This window comes from Pyrgilauda ruficollis, unplaced genomic scaffold (assembly GCF_017590135.1).
Source record: "Pyrgilauda ruficollis isolate IOZ18807 unplaced genomic scaffold, ASM1759013v1 scaffold62, whole genome shotgun sequence".
Classification (NCBI taxonomy): Eukaryota; Metazoa; Chordata; class Aves; order Passeriformes; family Passeridae; genus Pyrgilauda; species Pyrgilauda ruficollis.
In genome coordinates this window covers 393,883-409,564 of record NW_024527933.1, presented here as the reverse complement: position 1 = coordinate 409,564, position 15,682 = coordinate 393,883, and the positions used below count along the sequence as shown (strand labels likewise).

The 15,682-nt window shown below is 48.0% G+C and overlaps 1 protein-coding gene across 1 annotated transcript in view; it reads left to right on the top strand.

The window, feature by feature from the left end:
• VAV2 (vav guanine nucleotide exchange factor 2) overlaps nt 1–15,682 on the top strand; it is a 126,832-nt gene that overhangs the window by 38,733 nt on the left and 72,417 nt on the right. The gene's annotated exons all lie outside the window — the stretch shown is intronic.

Here is a 15,682-nt window from a genome sequence, read left to right as displayed (position 1 = left end):
CAGGGCTTCTGCAAGGAGGAGCTGCCCTGGGAGCAGCGGAGCCCCTTCCAGCTCTGCCTGGGGGCTCCTCAAGTCCAGCTTTGCCCCTGGTTTTGCTTCTTCCTTGAGTTTTAAGCTTGGGGAGGTGCTTTTTGCTGTCAGCAGGGTGACAGCTGGTGAAATGGGATCAAGAACCATGTGGGCTTCTCAGAATCCCAGTGGAGCTGGGAATTCAGTCTGGGCTCTGCGGGGTGTAGGGGAATGGGGCACTCCGGCTCTGCCAGATGGACCATCCCATTCCCTGTGATCTGCAGTGGCTCCCAGCTCCCCAGGGGAGCCCAAAGGCCACTCCCAATTGCTCATGGCCCGTGGAAATTGCTGACAGGCAGCTCTTTTTCCCCATGTCCAGTTATTAAGCAATCCTGCTGTGGTGGGGGCTGTGCTGTGTTTCATGGCAGGGGTTTGCAGAAGTGACCTGAGATGCTGGTGCTTGTATTTCTACCCATGCCCCTTCAACAGATATATTAATTATTTCTGAATATTTGATCCCTTTAAAGTGGTTCAGAGCTCTCCATAAATCACCAGTGGCATCTGCAGAAGTGTTTTTTCCATGGCTGCAGGATGCAGGAGTAAAAGCCCAGTTACTATTGCCTCACCCTAACTAGGGTCTGATTCTGCAGGCTTGCTCTCTCTCTCTGTTACTACAGCCTGGCTCTTGAAAAAGGAATAAAATAAAAAGCTGGTGCTCATGTAGTGTGTGTTGTTACACATTTAGTAGCAATGATGGTATAAAGTCAAACTCTTATTGGACCTGCTAATTTATTGGCACCAACTGTAATGGCATAAAATGTACATAAATATGGATTAAACTCTTTATTACTCTATTAGTCAGTGTGATGGTAGCCAGGTTCATTAAAAGGAGTTACTCATTTTAAATAACTTGCAGTAATGTACAATTTTTTTTAAAAGAAATATAGTTCAAATATTCATAAACCTGTGGAGCGTGCCATTTATTAGCCTCCCGCTCCTCTCTGCCCTCCTGACGTGGATTTAATGGTCCTGAATTCCTTTTGAAGTTCTTGCTCTCTCTGAAAAAGGCTTTTTTTGGCAAGATAAGGGTCTTCCCTCCCCTGCCCCACAGATAGGAAACGCTGCAGTTCTAAAAATGAAAAAGGGAAGCGATTCACAGGGCAGCTGAGAGAGGAGGAGATGCTGGTACCGAGATTAAAGTTGTGTTTTCCACTCTGCTTCTGGCTCTCTGGGGACAGAGAGCTACACCCACCTCGCAGCTGGAGCAGGGCTTGGAGCAGCTCTGGATCAGTTCTTGCTCTCAGCTGAGCCCACTGAGATTTTGGCTGGTGTGGGGCTGGGGCAGGGCTCAAAGGAGGCTTTTTTTGGGTGCCTCAGTGCCAGGGAGAGGATGTGGCTGCTGGGCAGTGCCCCGAGCCTGGCACGCTCCAGTGGCTGCGCCAAGAGCTGCCTTGGAGCGGGAGAGAAATCAGAGTTGAACAAAAAGTTGTCCTTTATAAATTCGGGGTGATTGTTCTGAAATTGCTGCAGACGTTCAGGGTGTTTGATAGTGTTCCCTTCCTCCTGCTGGTGGGCTGGTGTGGGTCCCTCCTGGAAAACCCTGGGGGGATCCAGGCTGTCCTCAGTGGGTGCTGTTTGTCCCCAGCACCTTCCAGGTGAGGGATTCCCCCTTGGCATCCGTTTGGATGGGTTGGGACAGCTCTGGAGGGGCTCAGCTGCCACAGTCCCTTTCTGGCACACCCCACCCTGCTGCCAGAGACTCAGAAAACTCAGTTTTCTGTTCACTTTCAGACAGGAGGGTGGGGAGTGCTGTCAGAATTATTTAAGGGATTCATAACTGAGAGTTGCTGGTTGGTGTTTCTGTTTCTCTGCTGAGAATTCCCCTCCCTCCAGCATCTCTAACCCCACACAGGAGCCTCCAGCCCTGCAGCAGTATTTTTAAAGGTGCCTTTTTAACACAGTTTGGGCAGAGAAAAGGAGGGATTTATATGAATTAATATAGAAAGGCAGAAACTGCAGAAATTCCAGATACAGGGCTGCTGTAAACCCAGTACCAGCTGTGACCTGCTGGGAGCAGCTCCTCTTCTCTCATTTTGACTTTCAGGGCTTTTTTTTTCTGACCTCCTGCAGCCAAGAACATATTAAAAGCAGTGTGTTTTCTCTCTGCACCGTGGAGTGCATGGAGCAATAGTGTCTGGGAGCAGAGCAGAGCTTGCCAGCCAAGCTGGGTGTCCCATCCCAGCCCTGCCCATTGTTTTTACAAATCCCCAGAGGCCCAGGCAGCCTGGATGGGGCTTCCCATGTTGTGGTGGCTGTGCCAGCTCCTCAGATGGCTCTGTGGCATTGGCTGTGTGCCCAGGGGGATCCTGTGGCAGCTGGGAGCATCTCAGATTGCTGGGTCACCAGGGTGGCTGGGGAGGGGAATGAGGAGAATTCTCCAAAAGAAGGGTGTGTATATTTTAAGTTGTTTTTTTTTTTAATTTAAATTCCCAAGGGAGCAGTACAGTAACTGGCCTGCCACCAGATTTTTGTGTCATTGCATGGAAGAAATCCACTTAACCCTTTGCCTGCCCAGCGGCTGGTGACTTTATCCCCGCAAAGAATCAGCCACATGTTCACCCCGTGCCCACACCAGGGCTTTTCCCAGAACTTTTGGGACTGCAGCTCCTGCCTGAGGGAGAATTCCCAGCTCTGGGAAGTGTAGGAGAACATGGGGAAGACAGCCCTGGGTGCCTGTGCCTGCCTCAGTTGATGATTAACTCCATTGCAGGAGCTGTGGGTGATTTTTTTTTTGCTGTTTTAATGACCTTGCTGGAACTTTTCTGGAGATTTGGGCACTGGGATCAACGCTCCAAATGGCAAAAGCAGACTGGAGCAGCACGCCTTGGGTTTGTTCTTCCCTCCCTTTGCCAGCCTGGGGGTTCATTTGGCCTTGGGAGCTGAAGGTTTGGAATTGGGGTGCAGCAGGGACACCCCTGCTCACCCTGAGGACAGTGGTGGGGCTGTGCTGGCAGTGCAGCGTGCCCAGAAACCCAAAAAAACAAGCACAGAATTACAGATTTTTTGGGCCACTCAAGCCTGAGCCAGGCAGTGCCTTTGGCTGTGCCCTGCCAGGACCATTCCTGGGGTTTGTTTGCCCTGAGGGATGCGGAGGTGCAGCCACTCCTCCAGTAATGGACATTTTTAGGCTCCACATCCTGATAATTTCTCCTTGCTCTGGGTGTTGCCCCGGTGGCCTGGATCTTCCCAGTTGTTTGGGGCAGCTGGTGCTGAAAGGGCCGTGCTGGGGTGTTTTGGGGTATTTTGGGGGGTTCAGGGCTTCAGAAACAGCACCACAGCCTCAAGTCGAGCTTAGACACCAAAATGCTGATAAAAACCAGTTAATCTTTCACTGCAGCCTCAGGGCAGAACCTCTGGGACATGCCACCAACCTGTGGCCCTGGTGTCACCTGCAGGGCCCAAGGAAATGCCACAATCCAGCAGCTGGTGGCCCTCTGGTATTCCCCGAAGGAGCGGCTTTTAATTGTGCCAAATTCTCTGCTTTTCCCCCTTCCTTTCTCCCCTGCTCAAAACTCCAGGCTGTTCATAGATGTGCAACTGAAAGAGCCAGAAATGTTCATTCTGGGAAGTTTTTGGGGGGGGTTTTTTGGGGTTTTTTTTTGGGGGGGGGTTTTTGTGTTTTTTTGTTTGTTTTTGTTGGTTGGTTGGTTTTTGTTGGTTTTTGTTTTTCCCCCTTTCTTGGCTGCTTTCCCCAGTGTTTTTCCAAGGGGTCACACTAAGGGGTGTTGTGTTTCAGGTCAAACAAGTGTGGGCAGGATCTTTGTAATTCTCACAGTCCTGATGGGAGAATTCTGCAGTCAGGCCTGGAGCAGTGATGGAAGTGCTTTGGAATCCAAAGCATTGATCAGGATGTGGGTGAATGCATCTCCTTAATGTGCATGAAATTGATTTCCTTGTACCTTCTTGATTTGTCTGAGTTATTTTGTTAATTTTAGACAAGATCAGGGAGAGAAGGATCTTTTTTTACTTTGGAAAAAAAAACCTGTGAGTGTTAAATCTCCAAAAAGTGGGGAGGGGAGATGCCAGGCTTTTTTTTTTTTTTTTGGGTGATCCAACAATTTCTGGCTGTTGTGAGGTTTCGTTTGAGCCTCCCTGGTGATGTCATGGGATTTTTGAGGTTTGGTGCAGTGAACATCACTGTGGGTGCAAGATGCCAACAGGCAAAGCCAGGCTTTGTGTGCCTGGGTGCTGTGAGTGTGTCTCTCATCACTCGAGCTTAACTGTTCAGCATCATGTGCTCTGGGAAAGGAAGGAAATCCATCCTGGCTGATATCACTTCAGGGACTCTTGGAATAAAAGGAATTCTTTATTCTCTAACGAGCTCTTCTGTTTCTTCATTAAAACCCTCAGCGTTTGATGATGAGACTGTGCCAAGGCCAAATAATACAAATAATAATTAACATTTCTAGAAACAGATTAACACGTGGGTGTAAACGGGGTTTAGTAAAAAAGTGAAACCACCAGGCTGAAAGTTCTGGCACTGCACAATCCCCAGTGCTCAGAGCCCAGCATCTTACCTATGAAACAAAAAATAAAAGAGGGGGAAGAAGCTTCTGTTGGAAATTGTGAATTTTCTTGGGGCAGAGGTGAGTTGGTACAAGTCCACACATTGAAATATCACAGCTGAACACAAACATCCTGGTGCCAGGAGGGGCCTGGGTGTCCCCAGGATGTCCCAGGGTTTGGGTGCTCTGGATCCCTATTTTACATTGAAAAATCACCCTCTGGAAGGGAAATGTTCATGGTTTGCAGTAAATAAACAGTGCAGACACAAAAGTGATGAAACCTCTGTCAGCAGAGTGAGGTTTGCTGTTTCTGAATTGAGTCTCCTGTGCTTGGAGAGACTTGTGGGTGTTGAGATTGTGCCAGGCAGGGACAGCTTTGGAAACCAGGAGCTCCTCAGCTCCCTCCCACACTTCTTCACAGGGGAAAGAAAAAACCATCTTGGATTATTTTGTTCCACTGGCTGTCAGAATGGGCTGCTTGTTTCTTCTTGGAGGGCTTCCAGATACGGGATTATTGTTTTTTCCCCCTCTTTTTTCCTTCAGAAATTAAATATTTCTTCAAGAACTCCCTGTAGGTTTTGTGATTGCTCCCAGCTGCCCGCTGCAGGATGGGTATGGACATTGGGGTGCACTCACAGGAGGGGTGGGAAGGGTGGGAAATCCAGGAATATCCTGGAGCTGCAGGTGTTGGGGTGGTCCATCACACCCAGGTGATAACACAGCACCCCAGGGCTGCTCAGGAGCGATTTGCTGGGAGCAGGTTTTGAAAAGCTTCTCTCTAAAGAGCCCTGGAGTGAGCAAGACACCTCCAAGGGTATCTCAAATATCAATTTTCCCTTTGTTTTCCAGCTTTTCCTTGCCTGGTTCCAAAGCAGGGAGGTGATGCTTGGAGATGAGATGAGTTGATGAGGTGGTGATGCTGCAGAAAATTCATTTACACCCTCAGAGTTAATGGTCTGTCAGGCAGGGTCCCCCTCTTCCTCATCATTCTCCTCCTGCTAATTAGGGGTTAGAGCCTAATCATGGTAGCAGGACAGCAGCCACAGGTGAAGCTAAAGATGGGCATTGCACTTTGTGGTGTTTGTCAGTTATTTTTATTTCTTCCAGGCCTCTCTTGGTTGTAATTTTAGGAATTTCTGAGCCAGCTTGGCTGATGTTTGCAGTCAATGCTTGGAGTGAGTGAGGCTTGTGTGGGGGAGCTGTGCTGGGGATTGCACCTCCCTGCCTGGCACACGTGGGGATTTCACAGCCTGGAATGAAAGATTTTAGGGGAAAAGTGGTTAAAATACCGCAGGAAGCAGTGATGTGCAAACAGCCTGGAAGTAATGTGGAGCCAGGTGGAGTTTTCCATCCTAATCCTGGGGCAAGGCTTCATTTTTTGGGCATGATTTTCATTTTTTTGGCATAATTTTGGGCATAATTTTCATTTTTTGGGCATAATTTTGGGCATAATTTTCCATTTTTGGGCATAATTTTCATAATTTTGGGCATAATTTTAGGCATAATTTTCTCTTTTTTGGGCATAATTTTCTTCTTTTGGGACATAATTTTGGGCATAATTTTTTTTGCATAATTTTAGGCATAATTTTAATTTTTAGGCATAATTTTCATTTTTTGGGTCATAATTTTTGGCATAATTTTCTTTTTTTGGGCATAATTTTCATAATTTTGGGCATAATTTTCATTTTCTGGGCATAATTTTCATTTTTGGGGCATAATTTTTTGCCATAATTTTCATTTTTATGCATAATTTGATGCCAGGCCGTGGTGAGGAGCAGTGCCAGGCCTGGCAGTGCTGTGCTGTCCCACCTCTCGTGGGAGCAGGGACTCAGCTCCAGAGCTGCTGGTGCTCTGCATCCCTTGGGGACGTGGCGGATGTCACCCCACACAGGTTCCCCTGCAGGTGAACTCCCTTGGTTTTGTGCATCTGATTTAAAATGTGCCCATCTCTGCAGAGGAGGGATGCAGAAGGGGAGCTTTGTGGAGTTTTCTCAAGGAAAAAAAAGAAAAAAAAAAAAACAGAGGAAAGATTGTTCCCCTTACAGAGAATTTACCCAGAGATTTCAAAGTGCACTGAGAGTAAAAGTGGGAGGATTTTGAGTGCAGGCTCTGGGGGTGATCCCCTGTGACAAACTCTGCTCAAACAACTGGAGGTTGTGCTGAAATAAAAAAATAAAAGCTTGGAGAGCCAGGGCGTGAGCCAGAGCTGCCCTGTACCTGAGCCTGATGCAGTGCAGCAGAGGGAAACTCACTCTTCCAAGCCACTGGGCTGCGAAGATGATTGGAAAAAAAATTGAATTTATTTCTTTCATGCGGAAATAGTGCTGCAGTCCCTGTACAGAGAGATTTATCAAAGGGACCTCTGTGCTCCAGCAGCGAGGCTGAGATCACAGCTCGCTGCAGATGGGAGCTGAACTGACTGAGTGCCACTTTCAGCAGCTCTGAGTAACCATTGTGCAGTGTCCTGAGCCCCCCTGCTCCCAGGCTGGCCTCACACAAGCCAGACTTGCACAGCCAAGGAGTTTCTCTTAAAATGCCTCTTGGCAAATTCCATTTGTGCATTGATGAAATGCCGAGCCTGTCCTGGGACCAAACTTCCCCATCCCAGCCAAAGCGGGACCTGGTGCTTGTTCCTCTGGCTGGGGATCCTAAAAACCAACAGGAGATGGAAAAGGGAGAAGAAAAGGAGGGATTTGGGGGAGGGAAAAGGGTTAACACTTGTTTGCTGGCATCCTGCAGGGCTGTGTTTTCACAGGGCTGTTTCCCCTGGGGTGCTGCCAGATGTGATTTTTTTGGGGGCTAAACAGGGACAGGCTGGGAGAGCTGTGGGTGCAGAGCTCTGAGGAGGAGCTCAGCAAAGGGGTCTGCAGGAAAGTTGTGGGGCTGAGGGTTTTGGGGATGCCCAGCCCTGAACCCTGCAGGGAGCAGGGGTTTTTGTGCTGATTCTTTGTGGCTGTGTCCTTTGCCTTCTCACCATGGCTGTCCCTTAGGGAAGGAGTTCCTGGCTCTTCTGGACCTTCTGCTTTGTGGCTGGACCATGGATTTGCAGAGAATTCAGGGGCTGTGCTTTAGGTACTTCCAAAGTGAATTATTTGAAACCAACACTACTGTAAGGCTGTTTCTGGAGGTTTTGGGTTGTTTTTTTTTTTTTTTTTCAAGTGAGAAAGGAGCACTTGTGCAATGCTTCAGGCTTTTTCTGCATTTCCAAGGGCATAAAAACCTGGAAAATGAAGCTGAAAACTCAGTTAATGAGTAATTGCAAGGTTTGCAGGACTGAGGCTTCAGGAAAAATGCCAGGAAGGAGGTTGTGTCCATAATGCTGGAGACTGGGCAGCTTTGGACCAGATCCTGATTCCAGAGCACTTGTGGTGGATCCAGTAAGCAGAATTGTGCAGGAAAATGACAGATTCTCCTGCCTGGGCTCCCCTGAGCCCTGAGTCTGCAGCCTGCAGCTGGAGAGGGGAGCAGGGCTGGGATGGAGGGGGATTTTCCCTCTGTGTGCAGCACAGTGCCTTTGGCTGCCCCGAAATCTCCTCCTTTAGGGTGAACCCTCCTGGAAGGGTGGATTGTGGGCTGCACAAGCACTTGGCTGGATCCCAGCTGATTTTTCTGGATCAGCTGCTCTGACAGGGAGCCCAGACTCATCCCCATGGCTCAGCTGTGTGTGGGACAGGGGCTGGTGGAGGGAGGGGACAGTTGTGGGGTGACATCCATATCCTCTGTGCCCCATCCTCCATCTCCCACTGGGGGTGTGCTGGGGGCACCCCTCCCACCTGCCCAGCTGCTCTGGGGACATCAGGGGGTTCCAGTGTCCCTTGCAGGAGCTCTGGGCACACCCCTGCCTTCTTCTTTCAGTGGTGGGCTTGGCAGGGCTGAGTGAATGCCTGCACTGGGTGATCTTGGGGGTCTTTTCCAGGCTCAGGGACTCCATGGATGTGTGATTTTAATGTTCCTCTCCTCCCTCAATGGCTCACAGAAGGGCAGTTATCCTTCAGAGGAGCAGCAGAGCCTGAACCTTGCCCACCTCATCCCCCTGCTCTGGCAGCTCATCCCTTTTCACCTTGCTGAGAGGAGAGTTTAAAAAAGCAAGGGAAGGTTCAGAGCCCTGGATGGAGGAAAGGGGGGGACTGACCAGGACAGGGCTGCTCAGCTTTGGGATTTGTGTTTGCACAGTGCCAGGGACCTTCAAAACGAGGGAAAGGGCAGTGCTGGGAAACCTGGAAGCAGCTAAAATGGGATGCAGCACAGGTGATGCTGGAGAAAGCTTTTGGGAAGCAGAGTTCTGTGCTGGGAGCTGTTCATTCTGTGGAGTCTCAGCATGAGCTGCAGCAGACACTTCCAACAGGTCTAAAAGAGTGTAAAATGGCCCCAAACCCGTTTGACTTCAGGCACTTCACTTTTCCCAGATGCTTTTCCAGCTCTGCCTTGCTAAAGGCTGTAAAGAAGGAAGAATCAATGAAAATGAAGTTCCTGGTGGTGAGAGCTGTCTGGTGAACAAGCAGATCTTTAGATTCTTGTGTCTCTTTTGTGGTTTCCCTCCCTTCTATTTCTAGGTCCATTAAATCCATTTTTTACCCTGTTCTCTGCTGAAACATAAATGAGTAAATGAGGTAACAAGGGCACACTTAAGGAAAAATGAAGCATGACCATAAATACGAGTGACCCACCTGAAAGGAAGGTCAGAAACGAGACATTACCCAGTTGTCTTCATTAAGGGTGCCAGGCTGGAATTTAGAATCCTGCTTTAGGATTTAGGAAATGAGCTGGAGGGCCCATGGAGAGAGATAAGAGCTGCAAGAAATGGAGAGGGAAACATTTTCCTTCCTGTTGTTTGCAGAGGGTGAAGTGAAGGAGGGTTTTTGATACTGATGATTTTCTGTGATGTGTGATTAGCTTGATATTTTGGGAGAAAAAAACATTTGAGGGGGCAAGGAAGACTCTGGCCCTCGTGGTGCTTCTCTTTGGGGGAAGGCAGGGCTGTTTGATTTCCTGTTTGATTTCCTTCCCCTTGCTATGTGGAAAGGGCATAAAGGTGTAGTTTGGATGCTGAAATTTGGATTTGGGGTGCCAAGGTTGGGGCAGAATCTGCCACCCATCCCTGGTGCTTTCTGCTTGAGGAACACTGAAGGGAAGTTCGTGGAGTTGCTTCAGAAAACAGAAATAAGCTGGAGACAAGAGACAAACTCCCTGCTCTGTGGGACTGAGAAGGTTTTGCAGGCCTGTTGGATTTGGTGGTTTTTTCCCAGGGCTTTGCTGCCTGTCCCTGCTCCTGTCCCCCTGCCTGGAGCTTCCCAGGTGTTCTGCCAGGTGATGGCAGGGAGCAAAGCAGGGCAGAGAAATTCCTCTTTATGGCAGCAACCAAGAAAATGGGGATTTATCTTGGAGATTAACTGGGCTGCTCTTCTCAGTTTGCTTTTCCTGCCACGGAGTTCAGTCCTGTGAGCTGCACAGATCTGCAGAAGGCAAAGTGATAAAGCTGTTTAAATCCCCTTTTGGATTTGGGAGGGACAGTGGTAATTCCCCTGGTGATGAGGTTTATTTTTCTCCATTAGTACCTGGTTTTGAAGAGATTCTTTTCTTCCCCTTGCTCAAGGCTGGGCTTTCAGAAAAGCCTCTTCTGGAGGAGACTTAGTGTGTGCACACACCACGTGAAGTCAACAAGGGCTCAACTTCAAAGTGAAGCATGTGGATAAATATTATCCTGACTTGAGGCTACTATTTATTCTTTTTCTTCCAAAACAAAACACATTCACACATGCCTTCTCAAGACTTGGGATTAATTATTTTTATTTCTTTTTTTAACCGCTGTCTGTTCACTCTGCTTTGCTCAGATGTTCCCTCTCTCAGGTGAGTGGGGTTTACAAAAATTTCAGTAATTTTTGAATATTGAGAGGAAGACAGAGTAGCCAGGGCCAAAATCTTCCACTTTTAGGCTCAAAATCCTTTGCTCCTGTTTGTGTGGTTTCCATGGGTCACCAAGGTGGGATGGGAGAGCCCAGGGAGATGGAAACCTGAAATTTGGAGGGTTGGGAGTTATTTGGTTCAGGTTCAGCTGAACATGAGTTGTGCCAGTGCTGAGTAGAATTTACTCCCTAGAAGTGCCTGCAGCAGGCAAATCCCTGCATCCCAGGTGTCCAAAAGAAGCCACTTTCACTAAAAATCAACCTGGTTAATTCTGCCTCAAAAGCCTCAGGACCAATTCCTGATATTCCAGACAATTCCTGGCTGTGGGATCACCATCCCAGCTGTGTCTGCTCCGACCCCCCGTGCAGGGCAGAGCCTTCATGCATAGGAAATAATCAAATAATCCAATAAAACGATGCCATGCCATGTTTTATGTATGAGGAGGCACGGGGCTGTCAATAATCTCCCATGTTTTTTAATGCCAGCTCTCTGGGCCTCGCTGCTCGTGGCTGATGACACCAATTAATTTGATTGTTTGGAAATAATCTCGCGCGCCGTGCGATTTGCACGGCCTCGGCCTTCTGCTTTCTAATGATTTCTCTATTAATTTCACTGCTGCCAAGAAGCTGGGGATGCCTTTCAGGGTGGAAAGGGAAACATGACCTAATACCATGGATAAAATATTAGTGAGGGTGAATGAAATCCCTGTTAGCAGTGGTGGGACCCCAGCCCCTAAAGACACCGGAGCTGCTGGAGCGTGGCAGAGAGAAAAGAGCTGCACATGCTGCGTGTGGATGCACCAGTGTGGAGCAATAAGTTCTTGAACAGCTTTAAAATTAATGGAGAACCAGTGTTTTTCTTGTCCCCTCCTGCTCCAGCTGGCTTTTCCCTGGTTAAAAAAGAGCTGACACGGAGAAATTCAATGTCTGGGCCTCCCTGTGGGATGGAAACGCGGGCTGGGCTTGTCCCTCTGGAGCTGGGGTTATGCTCTGCCTTAATTCCTGGTTTTTGGTCTGGATTTGGGTGTGGTGAACTCCTTGGCAGTGCTGTCTTTGCCACCTCTTGTCCACCTGGAAGGACGGAGCTCCACGGAGGCTCTCCCCATCCTGCAGGACAGTGCCATTAATTTTCCTGGTTTTCAGCATCACAAGCCTCAAGCTGTCCTCAAGCCTTGCCTTTTTATCCACCCATGTAGCAGAAATTCCCAAATCCAAGCCTTACACACAAGATTCCCAGCACAAACTGCAGTTGATGACTTTGGTACTGCTTATCTGTGAGTCCTTTGCATCACCTGAGCCCTGAGAAGTGGCTTTGGAGCAACCTAGAATACCAAAAACTGTCCCTGCCCAGGGAATTGGAATGAGTTGGGCTTTGAGATCCCTTCCAGGCCAAACCATTCCATGATTCTGTGCTGAAATTAGCCTCTTTCAGCCTTTGGAAGGGCTCTGTATTCATGGTGTGGCTGAGGCTGAATTTGTTCATCCATTTCCTTGTGAGAGGGAAAAAAAAAATATTCCTGTAATGCACAAAAACATCACCCCATCAATATTGCCTAAGCAGGGGAAAAAAAATCAATTCCATTTGTGGCCAAAATATTGATGTGATTATTTATATAAACACCCAGATATTTATGGCTTTTGTGTTTTAGTCTCTGTGCTGGGAAGGTTTTTTTGGTTCCTGTATAAATGAGGTGGTAATCAAGGATATGGAGCTGGAGAGGGATGAGGGGTGAGAACTTTGGGAAGAGCTTGGGGTGGTTTGCAGAGGGGAGGATGGAGCCAGGCCAGCAGGATCAGAGCTTTTCCTTCACAAATTTCTCACTGGATGCAAATCATGAGGCTTTGGGGTTCTGTGCTCCCACCTTGGTAACCTGTGGTTTCAGTAGTTCTATATTCCCCTCCATCCCCAGTATTTTTAATTTTAATTGTGCAAACAGAATAAACATCACGTTTTTACACGAGTGGATGGTGACAATGTGGGCAGGAAGAAAATAATACAGTGAATTCTGTATAAAATAGTGCCAGGAGCTGAGGTGGGCAGAGTCTGTGCTGCTGCTGCTGCTCAGGAAGGATTTTGGGTAATTTCATATTTCCCCCCCCAATATTTTTAATTATGCAATTAAAATATGTTTTAGTCTCTGTGCTGGGAAGTTTTTTTGGTTCCTGCATAAAGGATTTTGGGTATTTTTATATTTTCCCCCCCAATATTTTTAATTGTGCGAACAGAAATGAGCACCCAAGTTTTTACATGAGTGGATGATGACAGTGTGGGCGTGAAGAAAATAATACAATGAATTCTGATTAATTACAGTAGTGTCAGGAGCTGAGGTGGGCAGAGTCTGTGCTGCTGCTGCTGCTCAGGGAGGATTTTTGGCTCTGCTGGTTTTGCACTCCCAGTGCCAGAGCCATTTCCAAGGACTGGACTCCATTCCATAGGAATCCTCGAGGCCCATCCTGCTCTGTGGCATCCCCAGGAGGCTGCTCCATCCCCCAGGAGCTGACTTGGAGAGCTTTGGGATGGTGATAAAATGCTCCTGCTGGGATCAAAGTCTGACTGTGGGATTTGTGCTGGCTCTGGGCTCAGGGTTAGAGGGTGACTATGAGCACAAAGCCATTACAGCTCTGTCCTCGTGGGGGAACTTACTGACACTCAGTGCCTGTCCTTCTGAGTCACAAATTAACTGAAAATTCCATTTTTCCCCCTTTTAAGAAAAAAAAAAAAAAAAAAAAAAAATCCCTGCTCAAAGAATGTGGTTGTCAGCAAAAGCAAAAAGGAAAAAAACCCAAAGTGCCACCCACCATCTCTACTGCCAGGGAAGAATGAGTGGGGTGGCTTTTCCTCACTCTTGGAGGGAGCTCTGGTTCATAGTTAATAGCATTCCAGGCTGATTCTGCAGGGGGAACAATGAGGACATTGAGAGCAGATCCCTGCTGGCCTCCAGAGAGCCTGAGCCCTGTGCCTGCTCCCAATCCCTTCTGCTCACACAGCCCATCCCATCCCATCCCATCCCATCCCATCCTATCCCATCCAAACCTTCTCATCCCATCCTGTCCCATCCCAGCCTCCTCATCCCATCCCACCCCATCCCATCCCATCCCATCCCATCCCATCCCATCCCATCCCAAACCTCCCCACCCCATCCAAACCTTCTCATGCCATTTCCATAGAAACCGCCTCATCTCATCCCAAACCTCCCCATCCCATCCAAATCTCCTCATTCCATCCCAACCTTCTCATCCCAACCCATCCAAACCTTCTCATCCCATCCTGTCCTATCCCAACCTCCTCATCCTGTCCCAACCTCCCCATCTCATCCCATCCCATCCAAACTTACTCATCCCATTCAAATCTCCTCACCCAATCCCAAATCTCCCCATCCCAACCTCCTCATCCCATGCCATGCCATCCCATCCCAATCCCGTCCCAATCCCATCCCATCCAAATCTCCTTATACCATCCCAAACCTTCCCATCTCATCCCATCCCAAACCATCCAAACCTTCTCATCCCATCCAAATCTCTTCATCCCATCCCAAACCTCCCCATCTCATCCCATCCCATCCAAACTTATTCATACCATCCAAATCTCCTCATCCACTCCCAAATCTCCCCATCCCATCCTGCACCATCCCAACCTCCTCACCCCATCCCATCCCATCCCATCCCATCCCATCCCCAAAGCCCCTTCAGAGGCAGGACCAGGATTAAATCAGAGACTTTTCCCCCCCTGTGCTGCTTTCTTTGCCTTTCTCTCCCTGATGGACTCCAAGCTTGTGATGCTGTGAGGAGTGAGGAGTAATGGAGCTCTTGGCCTTTTTAAATATGCATGAACGTCTCAGGGAAATGCAGAGTGATGGAGACAGATGTGAGCTGTGTCATTAACCAGGCCTGGGTGTCTCTTTTCCCCCTGTCCCAAGTCATTATTCACAGGCAAACCATAATGTTTCTGTTCCTTTGGTTATGGATTATTATTATTTTTTCAGGAGAAAAATAATAATACAGAGAGCTGCTGGTGCAGTTCCTACCTCTGGGTGTTTCCTGCTGCTTGGCAGGGTCAGGCTGGGTGGTGACTCAGGAAAATGAGCTTTAATCCTGTGATTTTGGTGATAAACGTGCACATTTTTATTTGTTCTACTGGGCAGGTTTGGTTTCTGAGAGTTGGGTTTGTTTGTCCCGTGTTCTCACTGAGATTTGTCCCTCCAGGTGAACGTGGTGGGATTTCTCTAGGATGAATGACTTTGTGTGTTGTTATGTGTTCTTAGTCATTTTCCCTGGGGTGAATGACTCAGTGTGTTATTTACATTATAAATATTGATATAACCCATGGATCTGTGGATAGCCAGGATCTGTTCCTCATGCACTCACAGCACAGCAAAGCATCTTCCTTTCTGTCACAGCAGGGCAAGGGGATTTCTCATTTTATTTAATTCTGCAGACAAACTCTTCATTTAAAAAACCTCATAATTTTGACTTAAACACAGCTGATAGCTTTGTTTAAAAAGCAGATTATTTGAGATTTTTAAAAACTTTTTACACAGTGTGCTTTGTCTTCATTTAAAATTATATTTAATCTGATGAGATTTTTATTCTGAGAGCTGGGAACTGTACAGAGATACAACAGAAGCAAACCTTGCTCGTGTCCCACTCTCCTTCCTGGCATCCCAAAATGAATAATTCAGCCACTGGCATGTCTGGGAAGGTCACATAAAGGAGGTGACACCCACTTTTTATCAGCCCTGAAGGGTCACATGGAGGGGGTGGCACCCATTTTTAGCAGTCCTTAGCAGTCACAGCTGGAAAGGTTATTCCTGAGGGGAAGAGTTAAACCTTGGGATGAGTTTTTTGCATGGAATTTCTTCTCCCTGCATGGAATTTCATCTCCATGCAGGTTGGCAGGGTCAGGGCTTCTGCAGTTGGTGGAGTTCGGGGTGTGCAGCACATCCACCAGCATGAATTTGTCACCAGGCATGGATTGATTTTTGGTTTTTTGCTGGACAAGGGGAGCTGGTGAGGGTAGGAAAAAGAGGAGAACAGGCAGGGATGGACAGGATTTGCTTTCTGGGGAGGCTCTGCTCACCCAGAGGGTGATGGGGTGAGGTGTTCCTGTTTGCACAGGGATTGTGTCTGCTGCAGGAGCAGGCTTGGCTCTCAGATAATCGATTTCCTTGGGTTCTTCAGGCTCTGGACCATGGAGAATGTGGTAGT